At 40.1% G+C, this 12,717-nt stretch overlaps 1 long non-coding RNA gene and 1 pseudogene across 2 annotated transcripts; one reads left to right on the top strand and one right to left on the bottom strand.

The window, feature by feature from the left end:
* Positions 1 to 263: 263 nt before the first annotated feature.
* On the top strand, positions 264 to 10,914 carry LOC309864600. Its single transcript, XR_014311637.1, has 4 exons — positions 264 to 332; positions 5,494 to 5,559; positions 10,019 to 10,108; positions 10,218 to 10,914. It is a non-coding gene; the product is annotated as an uncharacterized lncRNA (long non-coding RNA).
* Positions 2,879 to 3,622, bottom strand: LOC309864599 (serine/threonine/tyrosine-interacting protein pseudogene; annotated as a pseudogene). Its single transcript has one exon. The product of its transcript is annotated as a serine/threonine/tyrosine-interacting protein pseudogene (transcript).
* Positions 10,915 to 12,717: the final 1,803 nt, after the last annotated feature.

Here is a 12,717-nt window from a genome sequence, read left to right as displayed (position 1 = left end):
TTGCATATGGCAGGGATTTTAAGGGTGCAGCATTATTTTAATAAAATGTCATTGCATTATTAATTCAAGATCTCTTGAAGTACATAAATACTACTGAATTAATAATGCTCATTTACTTATATTGGCTCACCTAACATACTTTTACTCCTTTAATTCTGACAATTGTCATGGGACTTTGGGAATCCATTTACTAGACTTAGTACAATGTGCATATTTATTTATGCAAAATAAGAACACATTTGTCCTGTCAATTTGCTACATCTGTCAGCTCCATCCCCTGGTTCCAGCTCTCAGCTTGAAATGTGAAGTCTGGTTGTCATGCATGATCCCAGGTAATTTATGGGCAGAAGGTGGGTCTAGGCATTACCTTCTGTTTGAGCTGTCCAAAACCCTAACCCAAAACTCTAAACCTCCTTAGGAAATGTTTTATGATCTTGAATATACTAATAACATGAAAATGAGAATCTAGCATATAAACAAGCAGGCAAAGTGAAAGAATATACTAAAATATATATCTACCTGATATTTAACCCAGAGACTTCATAACACAAAATCTTAAGTAAGTTACCTTGTGATCTTGTAAGTTATCTTGTCGGTTTGCATTTTTGTCACATCTTTCCTTATCCTCCCCAGCCTCATACCAATCATCAGAGGCAGGTCCTAAGACTTTCCAAAATGCCTATGTCTGATATTTTCTATGTAGCTATGGTCTTATTTCTAGATGGTCTATGAATGTTCCTTCTTAACAGAAGCTCTTCCTTACCTTCCTAAACATTAATCCCTGTAGAGCCACCTGGAGATTAGGTGTGCAGGGATATATATTTTAGACCTGGCGATCATCTAAAGAGTGCCTCAGCACTGAGTTCTGCTTTGGAGACACGAGGTGTATCCACTTCACAGAGGTAGTTGAGACTTGAAGTGACAGAAAGAAAGGACAGCAAAGTAACAACTACTGTATTTTAGATGTCTCTGTGTTTGTGTCTATACTGCTCTGTTAAAGACCTCATTATTTCAGAGGTATCATGAAATCTGCCCATGGGAGTGACTTTTTTTAAATGGGAATAATAACTGTATCTGCCTACCAGAGTTGTTGAGAGCCTTTAAAGCAAGGTTATATGTAGAGCTCAGTGCCTTTCTGTAAGATAATATTGTGTGGCCACGAGTCATGTTTGTATGGCAGAGAGAAACAATGTTGTTAAACTGTTTTTTTAAAAAAAATACAGGACTTTTGAATTAGAAGAAATCTTAAAAATTAAACCTGCCTTATAGTCTTATAAATGAATAAAGTAAGGCTGAGAGGAGTAAAGTGATTTGCCAAGTTTACCCAGGTAGTCAGGAATGGGACTGAGATGAGCACCCCAAGCCCCTCCTTCCTGGTTCAAGTCTTCTCTCCACTATGTTACAATATGCTTGTTTTTAAATCCAGCAGCTATGAAGACATACCCTAAGATCCCCTCTGGGAATAAATTGCATTCTTTAGAAAATGCATTAGCTTCCTGAGACCACGAGTGCTTAACTTCACAAAATACTTCCTTCTGCAGGAGAGTTAAATGTGGCCAATATCAGTCCTTTTCCATTACTGGATTGGGTCGGCCAGTGGGCCTCAGACACCCGGCGAGCAGGTTCTCTGTGTCAGAGACTGTATGCAGCTCCTAGCTAGACACAGCCACTCTTCCCCCAGCCTCCACAAAGGGCCCTTAACCATGAATAATATATGTTTCAGAGCAAAGACTAAACATCAACTAGCAATTGTATCTCTTCAACAACACACAGTGAATCGAGTATCTGAATTCCAGGAGCAGAAGGAAGTTTGCTTGCATGTAGGCATCATAAGATTAAGGTCAGAGTAGATACACCTGGGAAAGGGGAAAATAGGCCAAACTGAAGAGTGTGAGGAAATTAGCTCAGCTGCTTTGATGTGAACATCTGCAGAAATTGTTAATGGGCCCTGTGTCTAATTAAATCCACCAGACATATGCATGCCTGTTATCTGTGGCATGGTGCTCTTCCCCACGCTGCACCTGTTGCTGGCAGGGGTAGACTTGCATTCTGTCAAACACAATGTCATGAGGGTTTGAGGGAGAGAAATTCGAGGCTCCAGTCTGATTCACTTAGAGACGAGCATATCACCAGGGGAAGGCAGCCACGCTCAGAACTCAAACTGAGATACTCAGAACTCAGAACTCAGAACTCAGACTGAGAGGCCGATACACTGGGACCTCACTACTGTGCCAACCCCCAGTCCGGAGCTCCCCACAGTTCCGATGGAGAGACCTGACCCCTGGGCAGTGGAGATTTCAGAGACAAATTCATGCCCTGAGCCGGACTGCAAAGAAAACAGTCAACCTGTTCTACTAGAGGACAGAATGTTTGAAGTTCAAATAAGCCTCCATTTGTGTACAAATGACTATTGTGCAAACAACCAATGATCTTTGTGCATCCACACTGGCTTGTTTTGGACAGATGTTTCCTGTGGTCAGCCAGCAGTTGGTGTCTAGCCATGTCCCAAGCTGTTCCTTTGAAAAATGGTCTCCACTAATTCAGTATCAGCTTAAGGTACTGGGTATTGGGTTCTATCCAGTCTACTGGTTGCCAGTGGGTGCAAGTTACACTGAGGAAGCAGCAGGGCCCGGGGATTAATAATGCAGGCTCGGAAGTCGTTCCAACCCCCACTTGCTAGTTATGGGACTCCCCAACAAGTTGCTTCAGTTCCTTCACCTTAATTCCCTCACCTGTAAGGTGAAGAAAACAGTAGCATCCATCCCACAAGGTCCTTGGGAGACTTAAATGAAGCAAGACATGCCAAGGGCTTGGAGTAACACTGGCCCAGTGGACATGCCCATATTTTCTTTTTTGTTTTGTTTTGTTTTTACCACTTTACATTATTATTGTCTCTAGTATTTTCTCCTTCCCAGGTAGAAATTCACATCCTCTATAGTGTTGCTCCTGAGTTAGCCATTGCGTGCCATCCCCACTTGCATGTTTCCAAAATCGTCTTCTTCTTCGTGTTTTCTTTGCAAACTGCCCGTGGGTCCATCTGGAGTGATGACATCATCTGTTTTGTTAATTTTGCCAGGTAGATGGCTTCGTATTCTTGAAGTTGATGGACAAATCCAGCATTAGGATTAATACAAAATCTTTCTGGAACATAAGCAGATGTATCTCTTCATTCCAGATGTTTCCATACTGTATGTAATAACAGAGGCAGCACTCCTGGAGATCCCTGCATTTCCATGGACAATAACTTTTTCTCCACCAAAAAATTCTTTAATTATGGGAAAATGACGTATTCTATTTTCAACTGGATTATCTGCAATATCCAATACTAAATAGCTAAATAATTGTTGAAAGGTTGACTTAACAAAGTTTGCTTCAATATTTTGTCTTTTGCATATTATAGAGGTTAGTCCATGCTTCTGTAGTACAGGTAAGCTTGCTTTTCCATAGCAGAAGAATATGGGCCTAAAAACAATCCAGGTAAAATTTCCTGTATCTCTCTTCTCATTGGGTAGGTCCATTCCTCAGGCATTTTCCTTGCCCTGCGGGAGCGAGGAGACCCACAGTTTCAGGTCCCCCTGACCTGAAGCCGGGTCAGGGCCCCAGGGCTTGTGGGTAAGGTGCGAGTGGGAGTTATCTGGTCCCCTGTTGCCTGTCCCCTGGCATATCCTGCTCCTCCAGAGCCTACCTCCCCACACACGTATGTACATGTTCATGAGCACATGTGATCTGGGGAGTTAACATTTAGGCTGACAGGAAGTCGGGTTCTTGGTTAGATTTTCCCACAAATTCTGTTAAAATGTATATAGTCATGACTGCTTAAATGTTTAGCTAAAGTTATGATAACAAGGGAATACTTTAAATCTAGCATCTCTCACTCTTGGCCTAATGGGGACATTCTAGGGAATACATACAACCACACGCCACTCCAGAGTGATGTAACCCAGGCGAATGAGATCATGGTGTGAAGCGTTTTGTGGTCTTAGTAGGAAGTTTGGAATAGAAGTGGAAGGACATAGTGTTCTTGGAAATAACCTTGCAGATGACTTCAATGACTTCTGCAGTAGCAAAACTCCAAGGGTGTTCGTATTCTAAGGTTGTAGATATTCCACAGAAGACACATGAGATCACTGTAGTTAATGCTGAACTCTCCATAGGGACTCTTAATGGATACTTTGCTATTTTTATCTCTTCATCTGGTCTTATTTCAGCTATATTGAGATCTGAATGATGATTTAAACAATTGTTTAAAACACAGTGCATTATTCCTGTCACAATGAAATCAAATTTTTATTTTCAGCCTATACTTAAAATTGTATCCTTTCACTGAACAGAATTGATTCAGTTAGACTTGTAAATAATGTCCTGTGATGCTTTAAATGAATACGTGGGTCTACTTTTGTAGGCGTTTATAAATTTTATGAATTATATTTATAAAATATAATGTCAAATTGAAAAAAAAAGTTACTAAATAACACTACTATTCACACGCACATCTCCATATCATGTCTGAGAAACTTCTGCTCAAACTAACCCCCACAGAGTAAAAGTCTGTGCAAACAGATGGACTTTGCACCTTGCCCTAAGGGTCAGCTGGCTGGAGGACTGTGAGCTTGGCAGCATAGCTCTTCGTCAAGGACCTTCCCATAAGAAAAGCTTCATCTTTATCTCAATTCAAGCGACATGAACAGGACTTGGCTCCCATCATAGACACAGTGCTCAGCTATGGTTCCAAAGGATCCTGTTACGGCTGAAGATGGTGGTACCGATGATGATGGCTGGGAGGCTGTGAAGCATGTTAGATCTTCCCAGGCATTTTCACGTGCAATCTCATGACTGATACATGCAACCTTATAGAGTAAAAAAATGTATATGCAAAGTACTTCTTCAGGTAAAAAAAAAAAAAAAAAGCCTTATCATTCAATCTGGATTGGTGAATTTCTCACATCAAAAGAACTCTAAACTGTATTTGAATATGTCTCAAAAATGCAATTTTAACATTTTTTAATGTGTAATCCAGACTAGTAAAAATACCAGCAACATTTGTTTGGGGGCCACAGAACACCCAAGTCATTCAAACACAACACACCGGATACCCCTCTACTGACACAGCCAGAAGAAGTAACAGGAAATACGGTTGTCATCAAGGACCAGTAAGCAGTGATGCGTGCTGCAGCTGCGTTATTCTGAAGGAATCTGATTTTTCCCCAGAAGAAAATTCAGGAATGTGATTATTTCCTCTCTCTTCCCTGAGTCTGTGGACAATACCCATTTTCTGTTCCCAAGTGGGAATCTTGCCTCACTGTGTGTTTGGCAGAGTACAAAATATGTTTCTGAACAGAAGTGCCTATGGGATCTTCTCTATGACCATCGTACAGTTCAAAAGAACTTTGTTCAGGATCGCCTAATTTTTTTTTTCTTTCTTTCTTTCTCTTCTTCCCCTCCCCCCCTCAACCATTGTTGGAGTGTCACATGGGCATCTCTCTCATCTCTCAGATTGATGGCATCGTCTAGGACTTCCCACATAGACAAGATAAACGAAAGGCTTCCACGGACAGGTATGTAACTGTGGAGACAGCAGTGCCGCAGAAGAGGCCTCCAGATCAGAAAGAATGTCTGTCCCACAGTCAACTCTCTGGCTCCGCAGTCACCTTTGACATGACTTGCTGAATAGGAGTTTGTTTTCCAATTTCCATGGTTCAGCCATAGGCCATGCAAAGTAAATACTAGTAAATGAGCAACAGTAGGTTCAAAGGAACATAAGACTAGAATCCCTCCTCCTTTGGAAGACAGTTTGGGTTGCATTCACATGTGAATCAATCTGTTTGGGGTCTTTGAAGTGACTTTGATTAAGAGTTGTAGTCCAATGGTAGTGAAGTGGGCAGGGTCATCCAAAGAATTGGCAGTTCCAATATGGATGTGTGGCCTGTGCACCACATCCAGAAAGAGCCCCAGGTAATGGCCTTATACACAGAGTGTTTTCAGCTTCAGAAAAACAGATCAGGAACTCACTCTCCATGGAGGTTTGCATGGAAGTGGGTTTTGTTGGAAGTAAAGAAGATATTCCATGAGATTTCATGTTTTTATAGATCAGCTTTGAATTAATTTGTAGTCCATTAAAATTTTAAGTGCTCTTTAATAAGCAAAAAGCAATAATTTCCCTTTAAAAGAGGCAGTTTATATATTTTCAATAGACATACTTTATCTGTTTATGAATAAAACCAAAAAATAATAATGCTCCAAATTTCAGGGACCACATAAAGTCAAACACAGTGTATGAAACTCTCCTTAAATATATTAGAAATGCTAAAATTGATGAATACTTAGATTTTGTTAAGATGGTTGATTTGCAAATTTTGGGAGAAGAAGAAAAGTAGCAATTTGTTGAATGACTAAAATTTCTGTCTCCTTCACCTCAAAAAAAGAATCTTAAAAATAATTTAAGAACCTGTTCCTTTGCCTTTTGTCTTGAATTCAAGTTTTTGTAAAATTTGCATCTGCTTCATTCATGTTTTCCAATTTAACCTAATATTTCCTTCACTTTAAAATGCCTTCTACTGCTTACTTTGACAAACTGTGGAATTACCTTCTGATTCTCCAACATCGTTTAATTTTGGAAGCCCAACAAAGAGGAAATAGTTGAGACCAGTAATACTACTGGTCTATTATAGCTATCATAGTGGAAAGAATATGGGTCAGAGAGAAACTAAAAACAAAGTGACCTGGGTCAGTTTCTCCACCTTTCAGGACTTAGTTTTATTATCTGAAAAAAATGAGACCATGGTACTTCTTGCTGAGCTGCTCTGAAGATTAGAGACAAAAAAAAGTCCGGACCATTAACTACACAGTTATTTGTTCAACAATGGCATTTGTTAACATTACATTTCTTAGGCCTGTTTTCAGACTTTCATCAGCTCTACCTCCAGTCCAGTTTTCTTTGAGGCTGGCACTGTTTTGCCTTGGGACACGACTATGTCCCAATGCATATATTTCCATTCGCATATACTATGTCCCATGCATATATTTCCAGTTTTTGTGGGACTTAAGCCACAAATATACAAATATACAATTGATTTTTAATTTAATTTCTCTTAGGGTTGGTCACTTATACTATGAATAACTGTGATTGATGTATACTGCAGCAGTACTGTGTAATTATTGGCTTAAATTAGAAAGAGGATAAACACACTCCCTTCTAACAAGACTATGATCATCCAGTTAGTTGAGAATTGTCTAGCTAGTGTGGGGAAATCACAATCTCCTTTCCTCGGCTGCAGAGAGCTGAACGTCATCGCACTCTCTATCTTCCTGGCAAGAGTCTGGTTCTTTTCATCTCTGACCCAAAAGGGGTAAATACCATTATTCTTAGCAAATGCTATTTTCTAAAAAAATGGAAAGCTCTGTCCACATTGTGAGAAGATAGATTGGCTGATTGCTTATTAATCTTTAGGAGACACCGAGGGCCCCAAGGGAATGAGACTCTGAATAACCATACAACTCTTGAGCAGGTCTTACTTAGGAAGCAGGAACTTCGGCCCTTAGAGGCCACCAAGATGAGACCCAGCGGAGTTGGTGACTAAGACGCCCGGGAACACAGCATAAAGCAAACCTGGATTGAAGGGTTACCGGGTACATGCTCACACTGAATTTATGAAGGGTGGGAAAAGCTAGGATACTTGAGGCTTTTCATAGGATAATATGCCAGGTGAAGTCATGAAGACACAATGAGTATTTCTAGACTCTCTTCCCTATGTTTGAGCTCATCAGTTTGTCCTTATCAATCCCAGCTAATACATGTCCTCATGAATATGAACGCAGTTTGTGTCACAGACTAATTATCTTGGGCTGTAACATCCCCAGCTCCATAAGTCTTACTTCTAAGGAATTAAAAATACTTCTGTAATTCACAAAACACTCCTGCTATTAGCATTTTGATTTACTGAAGGAAAGAACACTCTTATTTTTCTCCCTTATATCTCCATCCTGCCACATGTTAAAAAAGATCTACTTTCTTCTTTTAACCCAACACTCCTTTAAAAAGCAAAATGTTCCAAATTGCCATTAAAAGTTCAGAAGGAGGGCGCCTGGGTGGCTCAGTTGGCTAAGCAACTGCCTTCGGCTCAGGTCATGGTCCCAGAGCCCTGGGATCGAGTCCCACATCGGGCTCCCAGCTCCATGGGGAGTCTGCTTCTCCCTCTGACCTCCCCTCTCAAAATGAAAGTTCAGAAGGAAAGTCTGAGACAATAAGCAGGAATCCTCCTTTAGACGCTTTCCTAATAAGATCGGAGATGTTGGGAAATTTCTCTTGATGTGACAGAGACCAGAGTCGGGGAAATATCATGAAAGCAGAACATTTAGAGAGAAAAATGAGTAAAGCAAGAATCAGAAGAAAGAAAGATGCCCCTCCACAAAATAATCAATACTCAAGAGGAAAAGAAAGGAGAATAAGAACTGAGATATGACGGAGTCATGTGGCCTTCTGTCATCTTCGAAAGCCAAGAGAACGGGGAAAATGCCCACGTAAAGGAGAAAAGCGGAGAGAGAGTTCTTTTGCCAGGTGGAGTTTTATCAATGATGACTTGTTTCAGCCATTACCTATAAAAAAGAAAGCCATAGGGACACCTGGGTGGCTCAGTGGTTAAGCCTTTGGCCCAGGACATGATCCCAGCATCCTGGAATCCAGCCCTTCATGGAGCCCTGCCTTGGACTCCCTGCTCCTGAGAGAGCCTGATTCTCCCTCTGCCTGCTGCTCCTCCTCCTTGTGCTCTCCCTCTCTCTGTCCAGTAAATAAATGAAATCTTAAAAAAAAAAAGAAAGAAAGAAAGAAAGAAAGCCATGTTTTGTTTACTTGCTCATGTACTTCATTAGTTCAAAGAATATTTCTGTTAGAGTTGACAATTACAGTTATCATTTCTAACTGGTAACTGTTCATACTTGGTGGAAACCTAATGAACATTTGCTGCTAAAGCCAACATTACTATATAATAATCCCTGGTTCTAATGATCCTTGATAGTTCTGGTTTTTTCAGATAATGTTCAAATTTAAAATGTCTGATTGTGACCTACATCCTCTAACATGAATTGTTGATTATATTGGATTTGATCTGTGGTTCAGATGTGGTTCCCTCTTACTTGATACAATATTTATCTCTGGTTTACAAAATTATCTCACATGCCTCATTTTTACAATGAGATATATATAATATGGTGATTTTGTAGGTGAGTAAACTGAGGCACCAAAGAAGTGGCCAAGCCAGGCCTTCTGGCTCTAAATCGAATATTCCTTCCACCAATTAGTATTCAAATTAATGTACCAGATAAGACACATGTCTTTCAAAAGTCTGCAAAAACATGCAAGGGTAACTGTTAGTGGTATGGAGTGAGCAGAACTATATAGCATTCTCCCAGATGTCTTACTAAGATAATCCTAAAAAAAACAACTTCAAGGATTGGCAGGGCCACCATCCTTCAGTGCATGAATGATGTGACACCACTGATTGACACAAACCCAGCTCAGACCTCAGGAAGGGTGGGGGGAAGACAAGCCAAGTCACAATCCAAATTAGTGTAGCCGCTCCTGCAGCTCGAGGAACACAATGTGGTCTTTGACTAACCTTTCAAAGCCCCATGTAGCTGGAGCTCAGATGGTGCTTGTTCGAGAAGAGCAGGGCGGGGCCGAGCTGACAGCCTGGAACATTGACCACCACGCGGTAACTGACGTGTAAATCACCCTCTGACTTGGGGTCTCGAACTTAGACAAGGAAATGTCATCTCCAGATTTGGCCCATCACGTGCTTATGCAGGAATGGCCCCTCTTAGGTGACTTTCTCTACCTTTCCAGAAAAATGATGTAATGTTGGTTGAGATAACATTTTTGGAGTTGATTTCCAAGACTGGCTAGAGTTTTTAAAAATATCCCTTTTCTCAGAAATTGAACCACCTTTTCCCCCAACCCCCGAAAATGCCACATCTTTCTATATCGAGAGTAGGAAGTAAAGAGCCTCTCTTCTCCATGTATCAGACCCACTCCCCAGACTGGAATTCCTCGCTGGGGGCCTCTGCACCTGCCACCTGGAGGGCCGTCCTTGTTCTACCTTCCAGGACCACTAAGGTTGGTCTCTTCTTCATTCAGGGGATTTGGTTAAGATACTAGGTCATAGCATCCTGAGATGTTCAATCTATCCATGTGATTTATGAGTGGTTCATTTCTTTTTTTTTAGATATTCCACTGCTCGTTACTAGTGAGTGAGCAAAATGGAGCTAAAAGCCAGCCACAGTGGATAGCAACTTAGCAATTCCTGAAAATATTGATAAAAAGACATATGTTACATACCTGGTCAAAAGATACAAACTTCCTGGGATGCCTGCCTGATTCAATCAACAGAGCATGCAGCTCTTGATCTCAGGGTCTTGTGTTTAAGCCCACATCAGGCATGGAGGCTGCTTTAAAAAAAAAGAAAGAAAATAAAAGAAAAAGAAAACATACAAACTTCCAGTTATAAAATAAATGAATCATGGACATATAATATACAACATGGTAACTATTGTGAATAGTACTGTATTGTGGGGCACCTGGGTGGCTCAGTGGGTTAAGCTTCTGCCTTCGGCTCAGGACATGATCTCAGGGTCCTGGGTTCGAGCCCCACATTGGGCTTTCTGCTCAGCAGGGAGCCTGCTTTCCTCCACACCCCTCTCCCTGCCTCTCTGCCTACTTGCGATCTCTCTCTCTCTCTTTGTGTCAAATAAATAAATAAAATCTTTTAAAAATATATTACTGTATTGTATATTTGAAAGTGTTGTATATTCAAATCTTTGAAGTTCTCATCACAAGCTAACAAATTGTAATCCTGAATGGTGATGTAAGTTAGCTACACTGATTGCGGTGAGCATTTTGCAATATATACAAATATTGAATCAGTATGCTGTTCACCTGAAACTAACATGTTCTACGTCAATTATATCTTAATAAAACAAGTATGCATAAAATTAAACATTTTATCTTCTCTATTTTCGTTCCTGTTAACATCGCCAATCAAGGTTTGTCTAGATCAGTGACTCTTACATGTGTATATGAATTTTCTGGGTGCTTTTGATTCAGTTGGTGGGGGTAGGCCTTGAGATTCTGCATTTCTAAGACATAGCCTGATGATGCTGATGCTGTTGATCCACGGACCACACTTTGCGGAGCAAGGACCTTAATATTACTTCACAGAGATTGACACAGCGGAGAGTGAGGCACGTGAATATGCTGAAGGTAATACAATTCAGATTCTTCTAATAATTAATAAATATCTGGTAAAAGCAGAGCTCATACTACTGGAAATCTGATATGTTTTAGTAATACCTATTGGTTAATAATCAACAGAATGTCAAAATAAGTCAAGTGTTGGCCTAAATTTCCCAATATTTACTTTCCTTAGTTTGCAAGACACAGATTACTTCCAGTTCTCTTTGTGAACTAAGTACTAGGGTAGTCTCTTAAAACTGATTGTTTCACTCAGCAGCATTCAGAAAGGAATTATGGATGAGGGGGAGCTATATTGAGGCCTGCAGCATCAGGAAACTCAATGCAGCAAGGGGCCCTCAGTCATCCCTTGAAGGACTCCCCCAAGACCACTCAGGCCAAGTCAGCTTGCTCTCACCCTCAAATGTAGAAGAGCTTTTCCCCAACAACAGAAAATTATTTAGAATATTGAACACATCTAAGATGAGAAACAATTTCCAAAAAAGAAGAATTCCCATTGCTACTGCAAAAAAACAGTGTTTTTGGTTAAATGAAATCATAATATCATACTATTTCTTAATATTAAGTTTAGTTTTCAGGGGTATATAGAGAATGCTTTGAAGTTCAGATTGTTTCACAAATATTTGTATACCAGGCCATTTAGCTAGGAACTAGAGATATAGGGCAAATAAGACAGAAAAAAATTATTGCCTTCATTGAGTTGTCAGTCTGCATTTGCTTTCTGTTTTTCAATAACATATGTCTTTTTATAATTCTATGGAATTTCCTACACCCCCAACATTCTTTATTTTTAAATACAAAATTGAATCTCAGTTTCTTTTTTTTAAATAGGGACAGTTGGAACATTTGTAAATATTGCTATTGTTGGAAAGATCATGAATCTTGCACCTATTTTTCTGTTGTTTGTCTAAATGTATGTGTATAAGCTATGGCTTCTGCCTGTGTACTGTCTTGTGTCTACTTCTAATTTGGGGGTATGATAGTGTGCTGTAATCACTTGTTTACAAGTCTGTCTCCTAAACTGGGGTATTAAGTTCTTGGTGGAACCATCATTACCCATTGAATTACCAAGCCAGAAACTGGGCCTGCCCAGACTCATTGAATCATGTTCATTGAATTTTGTAAACACCTTTCAAATCATTCTTTTCAGGTCCTCAAAATCTCATCCAGACAAATAGAATAGCCTCCTCCTTTGCCTTTCACTTTGGGCCTCCCCCTGACCTCCCTCTTGTACTTCTAATCTGTTGTCTACAGTGCCCAAAGAGAAGCTCTCTAACATGTCAATGGCTCCTGTCACTCCTGGCTTTAGTGGATTCTCATTACTGTCAGAATAAATACAACACAAGTTCCATGAATAAAAACATGTGAGAAATGTTGCATTCTATCTACCTCCTTTGACTTATAGTACGTTTTAGTATATTGATGTTTTTGAGAAGAACTGCTGTGAAATAGACTTCTCTCATTTCATTTAACCC

This window comes from Mustela nivalis, assembly GCF_964662115.1.
Source record: "Mustela nivalis genome assembly, chromosome: 5".
In the NCBI taxonomy this organism is placed as follows: Eukaryota; Metazoa; Chordata; class Mammalia; order Carnivora; family Mustelidae; genus Mustela; species Mustela nivalis.
Note: the sequence above shows the minus strand (reverse complement) of the source record. Positions and strands in the feature narration are given on the sequence as shown.